Source organism: Delphinus delphis, chromosome 3 (assembly GCF_949987515.2).
Source record: "Delphinus delphis chromosome 3, mDelDel1.2, whole genome shotgun sequence".
Classification (NCBI taxonomy): Eukaryota; Metazoa; Chordata; class Mammalia; order Artiodactyla; family Delphinidae; genus Delphinus; species Delphinus delphis.
Genome location: NC_082685.1, coordinates 148355278 through 148377600, shown reverse-complemented (window position 1 = coordinate 148377600; position 22323 = coordinate 148355278). Strand labels below are relative to the sequence as shown.

At 38.1% G+C, this 22323-nt stretch overlaps 1 pseudogene; it reads left to right on the top strand.

The window, feature by feature from the left end:
• Positions 1–8994: 8994 nt before the first annotated feature.
• On the top strand, positions 8995–15506 carry LOC132422486 (mitochondrial inner membrane m-AAA protease component paraplegin pseudogene; annotated as a pseudogene).
• The last annotated feature ends 6817 nt before the right edge of the window (positions 15507–22323 follow it).

Below are 22323 nucleotides of genomic sequence, written 5' to 3'. Positions count from 1 at the left end.
TCAATTTACATTCCCATCAACAGTGTAGGAGGGTTCCCTATTCTCCACACCCTCTCCAGTGTTATTATTTGTAGACTTTTTGATGATGGCCATTCTGATTGGTGTGAGGTGATTCCTCATTGTAGTTTTGATTTGCATTTCTCTAAAAATTAGCCAACATGAGCATCTTTTCATGTGCCTTTTGGCCATCTATATGTCTTCTTTGGAGAAATGTTTATTTAGGTCTTCTGCCCATCTTTTTGATTGGGTTGTTTACACCATAAGCTCATTTCTTTGAGCCTTGTTTGAGGACAAATTTGAGGCCAGTGTTGAAGGCAGTTTACTCTGGAGAGAACTGCTCCTGCTTCTGACATTTTATATGGATGCCATACCACCTCCAACAAATTGTACACCTGAGATTGCCTGATATCCAGACAGTGTGAATTTGGTATGCAAACCTGCTGTGATGTTGACCTGTGGTTATGAAATCTAAAGAAAAAAAAAAAATTCCCCTCCTGAGAGCCAAGGTTTATAAAAGCAGTTTTCCTTGAAGTCATGAACTGTGTGTACTTTCAAAATGAGGTTGGGCAGTTACAGCTAACTGTTACAGTAAAGATTAAGTATTCCTGGATCCCAGTTTAATGGGGCAAAGGGTCTCTTATGAGCTTCCACACATTTGAGTAGGCTGTGGGCTTTATCCACAGTGGCCTAAAAGTTAATAAGGTTTATCAAATGTTTTCAAGGCAAAAGAAAGCTTCAGTGCTCTGCTGACATCTCTAGATACGCTTTTCAATTAGTTTTTAGCTTCTGAATATTCTATACCTCCTTTCCAACTGGTTGATTAAGTTAAACATATTTTAACCACCATTCTTCAGTTGTTTTTAGATGAGGATGAGTACTTTACCTAATTGCGACAAACAAAAGTCTACAGGTATTTTTAAGAGTAAAAAAATATATATATATATACACCCTTAGTGGAAGATGTTTGACCACAAAATTATCAGAGCATTTTATGATAGTAAATTTAGTCAAGATAATGAAAATTATAAATACATAGTTAATATATAAAATATTTTATTTACCAAAGATTGGAAAATTATTTCAGTCTGAAATATTGTTTACTTTTACCAAAATAAAAGCATACATGTGCTTGGCAGGCACTGGCCAACAAACACCAACATCTTGAATTTGACTCTCCACTTTCCCTAATGCTATGGCTTGATGATTACACAGACTGTTTTGAGCCATATACAACAATTGTTTAAAAATGTTTTACACTAGATAAATGGAATTATCAGCCTCCAAACCTCAAATACTGAGGGTTTTTTCCCCCACTTCTCCTCAGCTAACTGTACCAATAATGGATGGGTGAAATTACTTTCTACTCAAAATAAGATAAATTCCACTCAAAATAATTAAAATTTAAGGCCAAAAATATCTCCCATAGTAAAATGTACAAAGGTAGAATTATTCCAGAGTTGGTTGTTTTAATCTTTGCACTTGATTTCATGATCATGCCCTTAGTTTTTCTCAAGTGAGCTCTCCTCATGTTTCTTAGATGACTTTGCCATTTCCTGATGTTACATTCAAATATGACAATGTTTGCAGGAGGAAGATTCACTTTTTTGAGAATGAGGAAAATTTTCCTCGAATTTACCAAAGGACTTGCTCTCTGCATCACTGCCAGACTGATGCTGTTGTGCATATGCCTTATTACTGTATTACCACAATGAGTTTAAACTAATTAGGATTTATACCTGAGCGTCAAATAAGGCATTGCACTGAGGAGTGAAAACATTTTAAAAATCACATTAATGTTAACAAGTATGATGGAGAGAAGGGATTATTAGCAGTATCCAACTTTAGAAGTTCCCTGTGAAGACTGTCTTCTGTAATCCTTTACAATACTAAAAACTGTGAAAGTTCAAAAACAGCTACGGTGGAAACCTATACCTAGAATCATCTATGGGCCTATCATTGTCATGTGTCAACAGATTATTGGTTGCCAGAGGCAGGGGGTAGGGGGGAAGTGTGCGTAACAGGTGAAGGGGGCTAAAAAAGATACAAAAATTTTAATTACGTATATATGTGTGTATACACACACACACACACACAATTTTATGTAATCCTCAGGGAAATCACGTGAAATGTCCTTTGGAACTGCCCCAATTTTGCATAGTGCGAAATAAGTTTTAGAAAGACTAAGCAACATTCCCAGAAGCATATAACTAATAAATGGAAATCTGAATCCGTTAGTCCTCAGAAACAGAGTCTCTATCTATGGGTACAGCTTCCCATATATGTTTAAGCATAAACATGTGAATATAGAAATGAGCAGTAATATACAACATGTTTATTTCCATGTATTTCAATGTAACACTATTCACTGCAACAAATATCAATTTTTTTCTAATGGCTGGAACCATCTAATTTGCATCTCTACATGTGAAAATACCAAATATCAGTGTATGATGTTTTTAATAAAAACAAGAATGAGGTTTATACTAGCTGTGCATAAATTCTAGAGGTTTTGTACTATATCATGATTCTAATGCTACACACACTACAGCTGATGTGCTATCCTTCAGCTGATCTTTTGAAAGAAAGATCAGAATGGAAAAGATTAGATTGGAAAAGATTAGAATGGAAAAATTATGAACGACTGCCAGTATACTCATTTGTCCAGCCTCATTTTTTCCTTGTAGTAAAGATATTTGATTAAAGATCTAAGAAAGGAATGCCTGAAGGAGGGGAAAGGAGATGGAGTACTGATCCTAAGCAATTTAATTACACATGTGTTTCTGGAGGAGGGTCCTATCTTCTCCTTGGCTTCATCAATGGTCAGAATTTCCCATTTCAGGTTATAAAAATAATTATGATCTTTCATCAAAAAATGCCTGACTCATTTTACTTCATCTTGAAATAACTGAAAAAAAATTCCTGGATTTTTTTTTTTTCTTTTGCTGGTTAAACATTAGCCCACCTGCTGGTAGCACTCTAAAGAGGATAGCATCTCTTAATGTTCACCTGATAAAATTACTGATGTTACATATTAAGGGGGTGAAAACTAAAGACTTCATAAATTACCACAGAATAGAACAAAATAAACATAAGATGTTTTCTTCTGAGTCCCAACCCATGCTTTCCAACCATTAAATTTCTTCTACTTTAGTTTAATTTGGTTTCAATAGCATTCAAAGGGAAAACTCCGCTTGTTTTCTTAGGTGTGATTTATAAGAAACATTAAGTTTAAAATTAGATTTTTTTGTTGGAATTTCTCTGACAGTCAAGTCCCCTTAGGAAATTACTACCCTCACTTGAACCTGCAGAAGTAGCAGATGAATTATGGCTCAAAGGACAACATCCATTTAGGAGACGTTGAGAAGAATCGGGGAAATCAAGGAGGTGGGAAGAACAAAATTCTGATTTAATTTGTTCAGCCAATTTCTGAAAGGACTGAGTTCTCCCATCTACACCAGTAAATACATTCGGAAGAAATAAATAAAGAGCATCATCCTTTAACAGCCACAGGCATACTTCATTTCCCTCAGGAGGAAGTGAGCAGGCCGCCCTAGAGAGCTTAATTCAGGAGCTTTCACGCTGTTTTCAATGGTAGATTTTAAAAGCTAGTTCAAGATAAAGTATGAATAAAGCTAAAGAATGACACAAATATAATCATCAAGAAGAACTGCCCCCTGGGCTTCCCTGGTGGCGCAGTGGTTGAGAGTCCGCCTGCCGATGCAGGGGACACGGGTTCGTGCCCCGGTCCGAGAAGATCCCACATGCTGCGGAGCGGCTGGGCCCGTGAGCCATGGCCGCTGAGCCTGTGCGTCCGGAGCCTGTGCTCCGCAATGGGAGAGGCCACAACAGTGAGAGGCCCGCGTACCGCAAAAAAAAAGAAAAAAAAAAAAGAAGAACTGCCCCTGTATCATTTACACCTAAGAAACTAATTTTTACAGCAGCAGAGTTATTAGGCTTTGTTTTGTCTTGCTGAGAAACATAAGTGAACAGTGCTCTAAATGCTTTCAGATATTATTAATTAAAGGAGCATTTAAGCATAATTACTCCTTTTTAAAGACTTCACAAAAAAACTAATTCTAATGAAAATTTATACAAAATTTCATCATAGAATAATAAGTGAAAAAGATCAAAACCATATGGTTTAAATTACAGAAATTTATTTTCTCACAGTTCTTGAAGGTTAGAAGTCAAAGATCAAGTTTCTGGCCAATTTGGTTTCTGGTGAGAGCTCTGTTCCTGACTTACAGACAGGGATGGGGTAGGGTGAGGTTGGGGGGAAGAGCTCTCTGCTGTCTCTTCTCACTTGTCTACCTATGTTCATAAGCAGCATTATTCACAACGGCCAAAAGGTGGAAACAACCTAAATGTCCATCAGAAGATGAATGGATAAATAAACTACAATCGAATATTATTCAGCCTTAAAAAGGAAGGAAATTCTGACACATGCTACAACATGGATGGACCTTGAAGACATTAATGCTAAATGAAATAAGCCACAGAAGTACAAATACTGTATGATTCTACTTATATGAATTACCTAGAGTAGTCAAATTTATAGAAACAGAAAGTAGAATTGGGGGAGAGTAGAATGGGGAGCTGTTTGATGGGTACAGAGTTTCAATTTGGGAATATAAAAAAATTCTGGAAAAATGGATGGTGGTGATAGTTGCACAACAAAGTGAATGTACTAACGCCACTGAAATGTACACTTAAAAATGGTTAAAATGGTAAATTTTATGTTATGTATATTTTACTGTATTCAAACATTTTTTGAAGTGTGCTTGCTAAAAGAATTGAAACAATACAGAAATATATGAAGTTTATCTCACTATTTATATGTAAATCTTTAATTCATCTGGATTTATTTTGGTGTTAAAAATGAAGTAGATCCAGCCTTAAAAAAAAAACGATAAAAACTATATGGAGAGGTATTACTACTGATCCAGTACATACATGCTTTGAGGGTTTTGTTTGCTTATTCTTATCCACGTAGTTGTTGTACATGTGGGTGTGTACACATACAGTTACCCCTAGGTTTCTTGGAATTAGTGATATCTCACTGATAGGTATGAAGAATTTGAGACTGACTGGTTTAGGGCTAGAATTTGTATAACATGGAGAAGAATAACCAGTTGCTAGTTAACTGTAATCAGGTTTTCAATAGTTAAAGTAACTATTTTTATCTGAAGAAATGTCCAATCACTTTTTCTTCGTACATACTGCAATCTAACTAGGAAAGAGGATCATAAAACTTTGAAGAATTGCTCTTCCTCTAATCATACTAAGATCTCTCCTTCAAAGGTATATTTGAGATATATTTAGTTTTTGTACCTCACTGCACACCCATATCTCACCTCACCCACAGCTTTTCCTTGAGAAGAAAACTTGACCAAAGAAAATAAATCTTCACCCATATGAAGCTAGGATTTGAGACAAGATTTAGGAGAAAAATTAAATTATTTTCTTTGAGTCTCCTGTTTAATAAAGAGAGAGATAGAGAACCCCCTCATTCTGTCTAATTTGTGTCATCAGAGTTAACTTCAATTTTCCTTTCAGACATAATGGATACAGTGGGCAAAGTTTTCAAGACCCTTTTACTTTGCTTGAGTACTGAGATAAGTTTGAGGGTGGGAATCCTACTCTCAAAAATATGAAGCCAGAATCCAAAGCCAGAATGACCTTCATTTTACTATCTCAAATGGAAGGCAGAAATGTAAGTTCAAGAACTGCTGACTTAAAAACACTCTAATCTTTGCCATTGACCCATATCTAAATGGTTTAAATTGTTCTGTTTCCCCGGTGATTTGCCTTTAGACCCATTATAAGAAAACTGTCTATGAAAAATAAATAAATACAGTATTACCTCACTTATATGTAAAACATAAAAACACTGAACACACAGAAACAAAGAGTAGAACGGCGGTTGCTCAGGGCTGAGGGGTCGGGGAAATACAGAGACACAGGTCAAAGGGTACAACCTTTCACTTATAAGATAAATAAGGTCCAGGGATCTAAGGTACAGCCTGACGACCATAGTTAACAGTATGATATTGCTTACTTGAAAGCTGCTATGAGAGTAGAGCTGTAATGGCCTCACCAAGACAAAAACGATGACAAAATGGTACTCATGTGAGGTGAAGGATGTGTTAACTAACCTTAACATGGTAGATATTTTGCAATATACATGTATATCAAATCATCACACTGTACACCTTGCATAACATTATATGTCAATTATATCTGAAAAAAGCTGGGAAAAAAACGAAAGAAAACTGTCTGGGTGCTTGTCTTTGGGACCAGCAATAGTGGAGATTCAGTTTAGTTTGTAGAGAGAAGCTAAATCCCCAAGTGAATATGTCAGTGATGGAGGATTCTGAGATGTGAGGAAAGCAGCCTTCATAAAAGGCCCTGAATTAGGGGATGAAAGGAAAATTTATGGAGATAATTTAAACTTGAGAAGGGACACTGCGACTCAGCAGTTACAAGAGAGCCTTGACCATCATCAAAAAATCTAGAAACAATAAATGCTGGAGAGGGTGTGGAGAAAAGGGAACACTCCTGCACTGCTGGTGGGAATGTGAATTGGTACAGCCACTATGGAGAACAGTATGGAGGTTCGTTAAAAAACTACAAATAGAACTACCATATGACCCAGCAATCCCACTACTGGCCATATACCCTGAGAAAAACCGTAATTCAAAAAGAGTCATGTACCAAAATGTTCATTGCAGCTCTATTTACAATAGCCCGGAGATGGAAACAACCTAAGTGCCCAACACTGGATGAATGGATAAAGAAGATGTGTCACATATATACAATGGAATATGACTCAGCCATAAAAAGAAACGAAATTGAGCTATTTGTAATGAGGTGGATAGACCTAGAGTCTGTCATAGAGTTAAGTAAGTCAGAAAGAGAAAGACAAATACCGTATGCTAACACATATATATGGAATTTAAGAAAAAAAATGTCATGAAGAACCTAGGGGTAAGACAGAAATAAAGACACAGACCTACTGGAGAACGGACTTGAGGATATGGGGAGGGGGAAGGGTGAGCTGTGACAAAGTGAGAGAGAGGCATGGATATATATACACTACCAAACGTAAGGTAGATAGCTAGTGGGAAGCAGCCACATAGCACAGGGATATCAGCTCGGTGCTTTGTGACCGCCTGGAGGGGTGGGATAGGGAGGGTGGGAGGGAGGGAGACGCAAGAGGGAAGAGATATGGGAACATATGTATATGTATAACTGATTCACTTTGTTATAAAGCAGAAACTAACACACCATTGTAAAGCAATTATACTCCAATAAAGATCTTAAAAAAAAAAATGAGAGCCTTGACAAGGATAAAGGTAAAAGGTAAAGTAATAAAAGTTTAGAGTGTATATTTGATACCAAGCCATCAGAATGAACTTATTCTACACCAGCTTTCACCTGTGTATGTTTGATTTTTAGGACAGCGAAATAGATTGTAAGTTGTTAAAATCGGCCAAACACTAGAAATTAATTTTTATTCTGAAATATCAAGAAAAATCTAAGAATTTTTGAAATCCTAAAGTTCAGGAACAGCCTCTGCTGTATTTCTGGCCAGTGCCTGATCACCAAGATTCCATCGTTAGCCCTTTTCTCGTCTTCCTCCTCAGAACTGCTGGGGAAATCCTTTAAGATCTTCAGTGGTTTAAATCACTTCAAGCACTACCTGTAGGCTGATGAAATGCAACTTTGTAGCCAAGTTTTCCCTTTCTGTACAATTTCCCTTTCCACAACTCCAATCTCCTCAAACTCAACACATCTAAAGCTAGACCAGTTTTCTTAAATGCTCACTGATCACTGCTTTCAGCCACTATACAGCACCACCTGAGATGCACAACTATAAACACAGAGGTCATCTCCTAACTATATATTATGAGGGTAAATTTATTATCTCTCCAGAAATTAACACTATTTCAAGCTTATACTAGGAGTCCATTAAATGGAGAAGTATTAAATGTGTGAAAGAGGAGAAAATGAGGAAGGTGGTCCCATACAGTGCCTAAGCAGTGATGGGAATAAAGTGAAGTCACGATTAAGAGAAGTAAGAGGCTCTTATTTCTCTTATTGAGAAAGAGGCTCTGAAGGAGTTCAGGGAGACAGAACACATGCACATACGAAAGAACAACCATGTGAAGACACCCTGAGAAGGCGCCATCTATAAGCCCAGGAGAGAGACCTGGACCAGACCCTTCCTGTACAGCCCTCCGTGGAAACCAACCAACTTTGATCTTGGACTTTTAGCCGCCAGAATGGTGAGAAAATAAATTTCTGTTGTTTAAGCCAGGGGTCCCCAACCCCTGGGCCATGGACCCGTAGTGGTCCACGGCCTGTTAGGAACCGGGTGACACAGCAGCAGGTGAGGGGCCGGCAAGCAAGCGAAGCTTCATCTGCCGCTCCCCATCTTTGGAAAAACTACCTCACATTACCACCTGAACCATACCCTCCCCTGCCCCACCTGTGGAAAACTGTCTTCCACGAAACCCGTCCCTGGTGCCAAAAATGGTTGGGGACCACTAGTTGAAGCCATACAATCTGTGGCATTTTGTTAGATTAGCCCTAGCAGACTAATGCAGGTTTTATCAGGTAATATTAGTATATGCAGGTATTAGGATATGGCATTTAGTATGTCTAGGGGAGAACATTACATCTATAAAATTTTAAAAGCTGGATCTTCTCCTTGAAGAGTAGAACAGAGTTCAGTCTTAAGCCTGTATACATAATCTTGAAGAGGAAAAGCTATCTGAGGAGAGGTGTCTGTTTTCCATCAAGATTTAAATGCAATTATAATAAAACCATGTTTGTTTGCACTAGAGTTAGATGTTTAAACAAGTCAATACATTTTTGGAAACACAGGAAGGAAAGATGCTTTGTTTACTTTTATTTCCACATAATTTTAGTACTGACAAAGAGTGACAGAGCGATAGCCTCAGAGACCACTAAAACCATTTCATTCACAAAATGGGTGCTTTACAAGTAAGTCCTCTGCAGACTGCTCCTCTGTCAGGGGTGCGGCTCAGGGTTCAGCTGATGGCCACTGGAGTTTGCAAGCACCTGCTCATTCTCTCTCCTCCTGTCAGTACAGAACCCACTAAAGATAAAGGCTTTCATATAATAATGTTATCTGCTCACCAAAACCATGTTATATCTGGCAAGGACCAGGAAACTGGGTAGTTTTGATGAATGGGATTAAAATAGAGTCAATGTATGAAAACATTTTCACTGAATAATAGAGGCTGTATTCTACAAGAGAGAGTAGCAAATGTAAGCTCATGAACTGACTGATGTTTGAACTGAACTAAAGTAACTCGCAAGTTAAAACATATTTGCGTTTACAAAATGAGTTCCGATTTTAAAAAATTCTGAACCTGAAAAAACCTTAACTTTCTAGTATATGATTTTTCATATGAAAAACAATCAGACTGACAATATTAAGCATCTGCTTGGCTCATGAAAAGTAGTTGGTTGTTAGGGTTGGCAACAGTAGAAATAGTATTTCTGCCTCTTGGGGCTTCAAACGTTTTAAAACAAGAGACATAGCAAAAAGTAAGAGTAACATAAGAAAAGCATGTATAAATTACACCTGAGTGGTCTACCCAGTCAGGTGTAAAGATGGTGAGCTAAAAAGTCTCATGGAATAGAAAACAGGTGAATTCTGAGGGACTGGTTGTGACAGGGATGTAGGAAATAGTAGGCATCATTCATTGTGAAAGTATTGTTCAAAGAAGAATGCAGTCAGAATTCCAGGGGTGAGTTCAGACACACTGAAGAGACTAGCCTAGTGGCTTTCAATCCTTTTTAAGACATCTACTGGGATATATTTTATTACATTTCACCTTGCTTTAATTTCAAATTTACAGATAAGTTGCTTCATGCTCTTCTCACACTCACCAGTTGTGACAGTTTTCCTTTTTTACTTTAAAATTCTCTCTTTCTCCCCGTCTCTGAATGTATGGGGCTCTCTCCTGACATATCTCCACGATTCTTATAGCACTTCTTTAATGTCTGGCACTACAGGATGGCCCAAGCATGCATCTCACTTTTTCTGGCTCAGCCCTATTATTGGCTACACTCCTTGTTCCCTTTAAATGGACAACAGTTCTTAGAAAACAAAACTGGGCACCAGGTATATTCATACCTTCTACGCCTGACGAGTGAACAGAAGTTGAAAATACGCATATCTCTGTATCTATCTACTGAACTGAAGAGCTCTTATTGGTGTCTCTAATTTTATCCAACACATCAGTACACCTTCTAGATATTTTTTTCTTTTTAATATTTTTAACTCCCTTCCAAAAAGGGAGAAATCTGGTCCTCATTACATTTGCTCAAACTTAGCAAACAGAAGATATTTCAAAATTGGTAACTTATACCATTAAACAACAAATAAAAAGGAAACCTACTAACTAGAGTTCAGTATCTGTTTACCTTTCTAATTAAATAAAATTTAATTAGAGTGAAATAAGCAAAGCTTAAATGTATAATTTAATGAGTTTTGACAAATGCATATACTGCAAAGACGGAACATTTCCATCGCCTCAGAAAGTTAACATGTGGCTGTTTTTCATCAATACCTTCACCCTCCACAGGGGTAAACAATGTTATAATTGTTTTTTTCATCATGGATTGGTTTTGCCTGTTTTCGAATATATTACAAATGGAATCATACAGCATATAATTTTTTGAATTGGGTTCATTTGCCAACATTTTTTGTGAGAAGCATCTATTTTTATATGTATTAGTAGTTTGTTTATTTTTATTGATGAGTAGCATTTTGTTATATGACTTTACCACAAAATATTCATGCATTTTCCTGTGAACAGACAGCAGGGCCACTTCTCGTTTTTGACTCTTGTATAAAGCATCTCTGGACATTCTTGTAGCAGACTATTTGTAGACATGGAATTTCATTGATCTTGGGTAAATATCTAGGGTAGAACTTCAGAGACAGATATATACCTTCATAATAAGCAACCAAACTTTCTTTTTTTAAAAGAGGGTGCATTATTTACATTACCATCAGCATGTAAGCGAACTAGTTGTTCTGAATCCTGACCAACATTTGGTGTTAAAAGGCTTTTTAAATTTTAGCCATTCTTGTGAATATCTATAAATTTGACTTCAATTAAAGTTTTCCTTATGAATAACGTTGAACTTTTTTCTCATGTTTATTGCACACTTGTACATCTTTCTTTGTGAAGTATCCAAGTTTTTTACCCATTGTTTTAGATTGTCTTTTTATTGTTGAGTCTTAAGAGTACTTTATATATTTTTTATACAGGGCTTTTGTCAACTATAAATTTTGCTTGTGTATTTTATTAAGTTTATCCTATTTGGATAAAGTGATTTTAATGAAGTCAAATTTATCATGTTTTCTCTTTCCTATTATTCCTTTCTATGTTCTAAGAAAGCTTTGTCTACCTCAGGGTGCATAAAGAATGCACTACTGTTTTTTCTAAACTTTTAGGGTTTTAACTCTTGCATTTTAGTTTTTCTCTATCTCAAATGAATGTTTCTATATGCTATTAGGTGGGATTACGGTTTATTTATTCCCTATGTGTATCCAGTTGTTGCAGGATCATTTGCTTAAAAGAATTTACCGCCCCACTGAAATGCTTTGGCACCTTTGTCAAAAATTAAAATAATTTTGTATGGAAACACAAAAGACTGCGAATAGCAAAAGCAATCCTTAGAAAGAAAAACGGAGCTGGAAGAATCAGGCTCCTTGACTTCAGACTATACTACAAAGCTACAGTAATCAAGACAGTATGGTACTGGCACAAAAACAGAAATATAGATCAATGGAACAGGATAGAAAGCCCAGAGATAAACCCATGCACATATGGTCAGATTATCTTTGATAAAGGAGGCAAGAATATATAATGGAGAAAAGACACCCTCTTCAATAAGTGGTGCTGGGAAAACTGGACAGCTACATATAAAAGAATGAAACGAGAACACTCCCTAACACCATACACAAAAATAGAGCCCATATGGATTAAAAACCTAAATGTAAGGCCAGACAGTATAAAACTCTTAGAGGAAAACATAGGCAGAACACTCTATGACACAAATCATGGCAAGATCCTTTTTGACCCACCTCCTAGAGAAATGGAAATAAAAACAAAAATAAACAAATGGGACCTAAAAGCTTTTGCACAGCAAAGGAAACCATAAACAAGATGGAAAGACAACCCTCAGAATGGGAGAAAATATTTGTAAATGAAGCAACTGACAAAGGATTAATCTCCAAAATATACAAGCAGCTCATGCAGCTCAATATCATAAAACAAACAACACAAATATGGGCAGAAGACATAAATAGAAACTTCTCCAAAAAAGGTATACAGATTGCCAACAAACACATGAAAGGATGCTCAACATCACTAATAATTAGAGAAATGCAAATCAAAATTACAATGAGGTATCACCTCACACCAGTCAGAATGGCCATCATCAAAAAAATCTACAAACAATAAATGCTGGAGAGGATGTGGAGAAAAGGGAAACTTTTGCACTGTTGGTGGGAATGTAAATTGATACAGCCACTATGGAGAACAGTATGGAGGTTCCTTGAAAAACTACAAATAGAACTACCATATGACCCAGCAATCCCACTACTGGGCATATACCCTGAGAAGACCATAATTCAAAAAGAGTCATGTACCAAAATGTTCACTGCAGCTCTATTTACAATAGCCAGGACATGGAAGCAACCTAAGTGTCCACCGACAGATGAATGGATAAAGAAGATGTGGCACATATATAGAATGGAATATTACTTGGCCATAAAAAGAGACAAAATTAAGTTATTTTTAGTGAGGTGGATGGACCTAGAGTCTGTTATACAGAGTGAAGTAAGTCAGATAGAGAAAAACAAATACTGTATGCTAACACAGATATATAGAATCTTAAAAAAAAAAAAGAAAAAAAAAGGTTCTGATGAACCTGGGGCAGGACAGGAATAAAGATGCAGACATAGAAAATGGACTTGAGGACACAGGTACGGGGAAAGGTAAGCTGGGACGAAGTGAGAGAGTAGCATTGACATATATACACTACCAAATGTAAAATAGATAGCTAGCGGGAAGCAGCTGCATCGCACAGGGAGATCAGCTCAGTGCTTTGTGACCACCTAGAGGGGTCAGATAGGGAGGGTGGGAGGGAGATGCAAGAAGGAGGAGATATTGGGATATATGTATACGTATAGCTGATTCACTTTGTTATACAGCAGAAACTAACAAAACATTGTAAAGGAATTATACTCCAATAAAGATGTTAAAAAAATAATAAAATGGAAAAAAAATAATTAAATTAATTTGTAAGTGTTTGTCTATTCCTGGATTCTTTATTCTCTATTGATTTATTCTGTTCTCATCCAATAACACACTATCTTCATTACGTAGTTATGTTATAATTTAAGTTTCTCAACTTTTGTACATCTGAATGTGTCTTCCTTATGCTTTCATTTTCTAAGAATGCGTCCTGGCCTTTCTCTTGGTTTCCCTGCCCACCCCTCTTTTAATTAGACTGTTCTACACATCATTATTCCTCTATGCACAATACGTCCTTTTTCTGTAGTGATCTCAATATTTTTCCCTTAGCCTCTAATTTGCTGTACTTTAGGTGGTTTTCTTTTTACTTATCCTTCTGGCAGTTCACTGATATTCTTTGATCTATAAATTTATTCTTTTCACCAAATTCTAAGAATTATTGGTGTTACTTTTTCCATTGTGTTTCTGACCCTTTCTTTCAGTCCTCTCATTCTACATTTGAGAGATGCATATGTTAGACTGATATTATCACAAAGGTCATGGATGTAGGTTATTTTTCTCCCTCCCTCTCCCTTTTTCACTTTTTACTTCTGTGTTTGATTTTCAGATTAGGTCATTTCTTTTGACCTTTTTTCAAGAACAAGGATTATTTATTCTTGCAGCTCCTAACTGGACTGTCATAATCTAGTGAATCATGTTGAGCTTTTCACTTCTACTATTTTCATTTTTAAAACAGGTTTTATAGTAAATGTTTTTGGTTGCTCTAAAAATAAGAAGCACTTCAACGAGGAAAGAAAAAAATGTCCTTCCACGAGGGTCTGTGCTGTGTTCTAGGTGTCTTCAGGGCCCCAGGCTCAGGCTGGAACCCAGGTCTCTCCACCCGAGTGCGAGGAGGGGTCTAAATTTTGTCCACAGGCCTCAGGACGGTCTTGCCTAGGCTGGGGGCCGAGGCTACAGAGCTTGCAACTGCCCACTGCTAACCCCTGCCTTTCAAGGGATCAGTGGATTGTTGCTGAAAAAGCATGTAGTCCATAATCCAGTCAGACTTCTAGGTGGAAACTTCTAGGCGGCACTTACTATTTTAACACCTCAAGTAGGAAGCAGAGGACTAAGGACAATGATAAACCCAAGGAGAGGACCCTTGAAGATGACGAAAAGGAGAGAAGGCTCAACGATAGGACGGAAGTACTGGGAGCATCTACTCACCTTGTTTGTCATCGCTGTCCTCATGAGCTGGCTGATCTCGCCCAGCACTAGCAGGGGTACCATTTCCTGGACCAACTTTGTCCACGAGATGCTGGCCAGGAGCCAAGTACAGAAGGTCCACGTGGTGCCCCACAGTGACGTGGTGTAAGTCTATCTGCACACCGGAGCCGTGGTGTTTGGGTGGCCTCGGCTGGCCTTGATGCACGGAATGCAGGTTTCAAATACTGATATATTTGAGAGACACTTCCAGCAGCTGAAGATGAGCTGAATATCAAAGGCAACGTCAGGATCCCAGTTTCCTATAGGCTTAGGGGCTTCTTTGGAAATGCCCTCTCTGCCTTGGGGATGACAGCAGGGGGCTCAGCCACCCTGTGGTATATTTTGCGTCTGGCTAGAAAGACTGGAAGTGAAGGAGGAATCAGTGCTTTCAATCGGATTAAAATGGCTCCTCGCGCGATTGCGGACGCCACAAACGGAAAAAGCAGTCAGCCCTTGTTGCCGGGCCGGCCGTGGTGGGAAAGCACTGGGAGCCAAGGCGATGGTGCCGGCGGCACTGGTGCTGTTCTTGTGATGAGCCGCCCGGAGTCGGTGGAAAGAGGCCTCCGCCCAGGGCCCCGCACCGTTCACACCGACGAAATTCTCGCGGTGGGCAAGAAGCACTCCACCAGCACGTCCTGCTTCTCCAGCACCAAGGACGAGCAAATGCCCAAATACCTTCTGGTGGAAATGCATGAACTGGGCACTCCCGACCACGTCGTCGTCCAGACGTCCACCGAACTCACACGTTGCACAACGCTCTGCTGGGGCCCAGCTCCAGCGTGCGGAGCGGTGGGCCACACCCGCGTCTTTGAGGAGTCTGCGTGGAAGCCGTGCTGCGTGGGAAGCCGTGCGCATGTCCAGTTCGCCGCGGCCGCCGCCGAGAGCGTCATTGCCACGACTGCGCCAAGAGCAAGCTCCTCTCCAAGGAAGAGTAGAAGGGGGTTGCGTTTCTGAGTCAGGCAGTGCTTTTGTCTGCAGGCTGCTGGAGCACATGGAGGCGGAGAGGAAGATCTCCATCACACCAGGGACAAACGCTCCACTAGGCTTTTCTCAGACTGTCCCCAGGAGACCAGCGCCTCTTCACTATGAGCCGCTTTTAGAGCCAATGTGCATGGCCCTGGGCGGCCGTCCCCCTCGGGAGACCACCTCTTTTAACAAGGTCACTTCTGGCGCAGGAGACCCGCAGCTACTACTATAGAGCTTGCAGGGGGTAGGGTGGGAGAACCAGCCATGGGGGTCCAGACTTGCTGGGGCTTACTTGCCCCCCAGTGGGTCATTATTACCACCAAAAGCCTCCAGGACTCACTTCCCTCCAGAGAACAGAGGTGATAAATGTGAGAGGCACTTGGGCCTTTCTTCTCCTAGTCAGGGTCTAAGGGTGTCTTTCTGCAATCCATCATCCTAATGTGTCCTGGGTCCCAGGAATTGGGAGGGAAATAGGGGTAGGTTCTTAGTACTTAGGAGTTGATCTTGTCATTGGCCTTAGTGTAAAGACATAATTTTATGGTCATGAATTTAGATATAAATGTAATGTGTTAAAATAAGACAAGACACCCATATGCAAGTAGCCATAAACAATTGGAAATACACACTTTGCATTCATTCATGAGCAGAGAAAGTATGAAAACTGAGAAATAAAACGTGAAGAACTCAGACGTTTAATGAGTAAGAGAAGAAAGCAGAACTGGCTTCCAGGAAGTCAAGGAAAATGTGGGCTTGGAAACGACTATTAGTCTTGTGATTTGTGAATCCCTGATAGTTTTGATAGTTCAAAGTAAGGAATTTGGAAGATGGGGGAGTTAAGGAAAGAATAAAGAGCATGGAAATGTAGTGATTGTGAGATATTAATCCTTAGATATTAGTCATTTAAAAGGAGGGCTGTAGTTTAAACATAAAATGACAGCATCAGGGTTTAGTCGTTATCTCTGTGTTAGTTGATTATTTACCTGTTTGATGAAATTAAAAGTTACAAAGGAGAATCAGAAATGAAGCATACAGGGCTCAGTTTGGGCTATAACTGAAAACTTAAGTAGAGAAATTAGTTTTTGGAAGTAGTGCAAATGCTTTTTGGCCTGAGGCTAGAGGGTAGGAAAAAGGAGCTACGAAAGTCGAGAATGAGGACAGACATCACTTTAGATAACTTTGATTTCTCAATAAATTAATATCAGTGAATATGAAACTAAGAAAAGTGGAAAAGTTTTGGAACACTTATTGTGGAAGTACAGCCAAAGATGACGGAAGTATTTTCAAAATCTTTTAGGGCCTAATAGATCTTAGTATCATTCACATAGTAAGAGCTCAAAATGTTGATACATGATATTCATGAGATAAGCATTCTGTTTAAATAAGAACAAAACTAGACCAGCTAATGAATTATCCATAATAAAGAAAGCTGTCCTAGAGGAGAACAGATTTCCATCCTTCTTCCTCCTAATTCTACACTGATGATTTTTAAAACATGCTTACACATAAGTTTATCATCACTTATTATCCAAAGTGATTTTTTTTTTTTTTTTTTTTTTTTTTTTGTGGTATGCGGGCCTCTCACTGTCGTGGCCTCTCCCGTTGCAGAGCACAGGCTCCGGACGCGCAGGCTCAGCGGCCATGGCTCACGGGCCCAGCCGCTCCGCGGCATGCGGGATCCTCCCGGACCGGGGCACGAACCCGTGTACCCTGAATCGGTAGGCGGACTCTCAACCACTGCGCCACCAGGGAAGCCCCAAAGTGATTTTTAAAATCATTTCACTTGAGCATAGTTCCTGCAGAATATATTTTCCTTAATTCCCCTACAACTTTCTTTTTCTTTTCTTATTAGCTTTTTATTAAGATCCAAATATATATAGCATATGAGGTAAACAAAGTTTAAAGAAATCACCATTCCAATAAAGCATTCTTTTAAAGTCTAACATTCATAAATACAGAATACTGATATATTATGCATTCTAGTAATGATGGACAATATATATAAGTAAAAAACTCTGTACCAACAATCTAGGTTTGTATAATTAAGATATTGTATAAATTCAATTCTGCAGAATTTCTTCAAATAAAGGTATTATAAGCATTCAGTTGTGACAGAGGCATCATCCTTTGTATCAGACCACACAAAGATATCCCAGAATGATATCAACTTAAGTGTACATAAAATTTTTGTAGTCCTTTGAATGTGTAAAGCTGAATCTATGCAAAATGTTCCTCTTCTGCTTCAGAGGATATGACTCTTACACAGATGTAGAGAACAAACGTATGGACACCAAGGGGGGAAAGTGGTGGGTGTGGGGGTGGTAATGGGATGAACTGGGAGATTGGGATTGACATGTATACACTAATATGTATATAATGGATAAATAATAAGAACCTGCTGTATAAAAAATAAAATTAAAAGAGGATGTGACTATTTTTTGTGTGGAAATAGGACACGTGGATGACCACGGCACAGCCACGAAGAGTTGTAATTTACCCTTCATTTCCTGAGAACAAAGTCCCAGGGATTAAATTTTGAAGGATAAAATTAGTGGAAATCTTTAGAAGAAACAAACAAAAAAACCCCAGCTCAGCTAATGTTATAGTTAACATTGTTCACATTAGTCATTGGGATTGTTAACTGAGAACTTCAAATTAGTTCAATTGAACAACTAGACTTAGATTACATGTTTATCCTGATATTATAAAGCAAAAAATATGAAAATTATATTTCCCTAGTTTTTAATATTTCATTACCTTTCCTATAGGAGTTCCTCAATTTTTTTGCCAAATTCTCTATCCCCCCCAAAATAATATTCTGCTATAACATATATTAGAGTTTTTCTTTTTCCTGAATTTCCTTTTATATTTCTTTTTTTTCTAATTTTTTTAAAAAAATTATTTATTTTAGTTATTTAGTTTTGGCTGTGTTGGGTCTTTGTTGCTGTATGCGGGCTTTCTCTAGTTGCCGCGAGCGGGGTCTACTCTTCGTTGCGGTGTGCGGGCTTCTCATTGTTGTGGCTTCTCTTGTTGCAGAGCATGGGCTCTAGGCGCGCGGCTTCAGTAGTTGTGACACGTGGGCTTCAGTAGTTGTGCCTCACAGGCCCTAGAGCACAGGCTCTGTAGTTGTGGCACATGGGCTTAGTTGCTTTGTGGCATGTGGGATTTTCCCGGACAAGGGCTCGAACCCGTGTCCCCAGCAATGGCAGGTGGATTCTTAACCACTGCACCACCAGGGAAGCCCTCCTTTTCTATTTCTTTTCCTGTTTTTTCTTTTTCTTTCCTCCTACCTTCATTTTGTCTTTTCTTTCTTCCTTAGAGGACCATATTTTCCCCTTTAAATATATTTTCTTTATATTTTTTCCTCACCTCCAAACATTGTCTCTATTACCCATTTTAGCATATTGACTTTGTTACTGTAACTTCATATTAAATGCTTATCTCAAATGTTAGGTGCTCTGGGGCAATTTATATTTAACAGTGAGGCACTGAGAATCAGCTTAGAACTTCCTTCACTACACACCAGCCCCATTGCCACATCACTGATTGATTGGGTCAGGACCAAAAATAAAGAGACTTTTTGGTTGTATTTGCTTTCCAGAAAATAATAACTTCACCATTTGCTTCTATTATAATATAAGTTTGGTTGCTATCTTTCTAGATGTTGAACTAGAGAATGAGTGCTGGGCATCAAACTACTTAGATCAAATCATCTTAGCTTCTTGCTTTTTCATGGAGTTAGGAATGTGGGCCCTACCTAATTCTTTCCAATGGATAAGCAACAAAGACAACAAAAAGGAGAACTTACTTATTTTCTTTGGTTATTGGTCAAAAATAAATGGTTTGCAGGCTTTCTCTGCCTTATAAACCTTTAGGTGGTAGCAAGTCATTTAGTTCAGTATAAACTGGCACATGGAATAAAACTGCATTTCCATTTTGGCACATGGAATAAAATTGCATTTTATTCCATGTGCCAAAATGGAAATGCAAAATCAGGGCTAGAAAGTTAGAAATAACATGAATGAGTAAATATGTAAATAAAGGGAGATGAGATATCTCAGTATAACCCAAAGAGGTCTTTTTTTTTCCTCAAGTTTGTACTTTGGGTGGTAGAATTAAGCTGCCTCACTCATTTCTTTTGATATGAATTCACTTATATTAAACTGAAGGACTTTGAGACTCACAAATGGATTTTTCCAAAAAGACTCCTCCGATTTACATCATGCACTCAGAGTTCAGTTCAGGATCAATGCTTTCATTAGTGGAGAGGCTCTATCACTTTCTGGAAGTAATAGTTCCTGGAATGGTAAAACATTTCACATTTGATATTGGTGGTAAACTAGAATTTATGGCTTATCCTGGTTGGCACTGACAGCCCCATATTCCCTCTCCAGCCTGACTGTTGCCCTGACCAGAAAGAATATGTTTTCACTGTTTAGCCAAGTTACCTCTGAGATGGTTGCCGGAGTTTAGGAAGCACTTATCTAGCTTTCTTCAGTTTCACACACAAAGAATGAGCGGGTAACATTTACTATGAATAAATCAATAAGACTGATGTACTAGAAATGCTGTTTGAAAAGGGCAGCAGCTTTCTAAAAGCTTTGGAAGCTAACTTTTAACTTTAGAGAGAGAGGTGAAAGTTGAAATTCAGATAGTGGGATTATAACCATTATCCTTTTTTATGTGTATAAGAGGAACTATAACTCACTGGGAGTTACAGCAACAGTAAGAAATTTTCCAAGAGATGAAGAAGCATGATAATCACTCATTCGTGCTTCAAGACATTTTGTTCATTCTGTTTTTAAAAAAGCTGTTTATTTTGTGCAGTGTCCATGTATTGGTCTGGAATTAGAATAAACCTTAATATATGACAATGACTGTAATAGAGCTATGAGAGCAGAAACCATTCTTTATAATTTTGAAATGTGATTCTGTACAGAATCGACTTTCTTTAATAAAATCAGAGAATAAATAGTAGACATTTCTACCCCATAACATATTATTTCCTGATTAAATAATAATCACAAGGTACGTTTTGGTAAGGATATTTATGAAGCAATAATTTGTGACAGTGATGATACTTTTTGGTTTACAGCCCTTAAAGAGGTACTGGAATTTTGACTTCAAAAAGCATTTTGGGGAATGCAATGTTTGTAGCTATAAATAATAAGAAGAAATTGCAGAATACAAAATAACACCTGTGGAACATTTTTGAAGTATTTTACAGGGAAATGATCTATTTCTAGAATCAATGAAATAGTGGTACTGCAGGTAATAGAGCTAATCCATTTTTAAAAATCATGTTTAGAAGATAAGGAGTATAGAGATACTGGTTGCTAAGGCTTACCACAGCTCCCCAAAAATGTTTATTCTTCTACATCAGACTTCGCAAGCATTCCCCCAAAACTAGGCAAACAGCATTCGATTTCAGGCTGCTTTATTCGTTAAGCAGATAAGAGGTATATTTGAAGCCTCTCTGTTACTTTGGTAGATTGATTTTCACCATAAGATAATTCTAAGGGCTTGACAATGTATGTTTTATTTTCTGGTTTATTCCATACAGAAGAGGTAATAGTAACAGAGTTAGTAGAGAAAACAGGGTTTCAAAGTTAAGATACCTGGGTTTTTGTCACTTTTTAAAATGATATAAAATTGCTGATGTGCTATATCTAAAGCATTATTTTAGATTCTGAAGAGATGGAACAAGTGGGGAGGTTGTGGAGAGTGTGATACGTGATGAAAGTATGGCCTCTGTCCTTCCTCTAAGCGTCTTACAGTATAATGCAAAAATCAGACAAGTGCACACATCAGATGAGAGTAATTTAAATAGAGGACTACAGAGTATGGATTGAGAGGAGACAAAGCTAGGTTTTATGTTGCCATTTTGAATGCACTCATATGGCACAGGTATTTCTCCTGTGCATTAAGAATGCATAGAGTTAACTGGATATGATAAGATCAAATGAGTAAAGACTACTGTTTGTGTTGTACCAACAACTCTTTGTTTGGAGGAGAGGAAGGAGAGTAACTAGGGCAAAAGGTTCATATTATACTTGTATCAGGGAAATTGTCTGAATTTCCAATTCAGAACCTCTATTCTAGCAGCAAAGTTCCTTTTTTCTGCTACATAATTTATCATTCCCGTCTTTCACCATTTACAGAGCTGCTAATATTTTGTTTGAATTCTCCTAAACAATTCATTTTTCTCTCTCAGCTGGCATACTCAGCAAACAGAAACCTGGTGATTAGCAGAACGACAAACATTTTCTAACACATGCTCTTTGGGGACCTTATGACCTTCAAGAACATATTCCAAGGATCTTAATATATTTATTCCAGCAAATAAGGACCTCCCTAGAGGACACATTTGCTACCTTAACTTGAAGATCTTCTCAATGTGGTTACACAGATATGAAAAATCTCTGTCATTCAAATTCTTACGGGAGAAGGGAGTTTTTACTAGTTGGAAACTCCCTAGCACATTTTTTTCCCCGAAATGTAAAACTTTTTCATATAATGATTGTTGGTAACCAATGATCTTAGAAATGAAGCTACTGTGTTATAGCAGAACAATCTCTTCCTCTCTCTGACCCTCTCTTCTGTCAATTTCTCTTTCTCTCTGTCTAAAACCCAAAATTACTGTAGCTGCTAACAAAGATTAGTGAGAATCCAGATTCAAAACAGTGATCCCACTAAGAAGTCTTCAGAAAAAAATGAGAGATTGAAGAAAACAGTGAAAGAGAGATTGGAGTAGCACCCACTTAAAATCCACAAAACTTTGTGACTTGACTGGACAGCAGGGTCACTG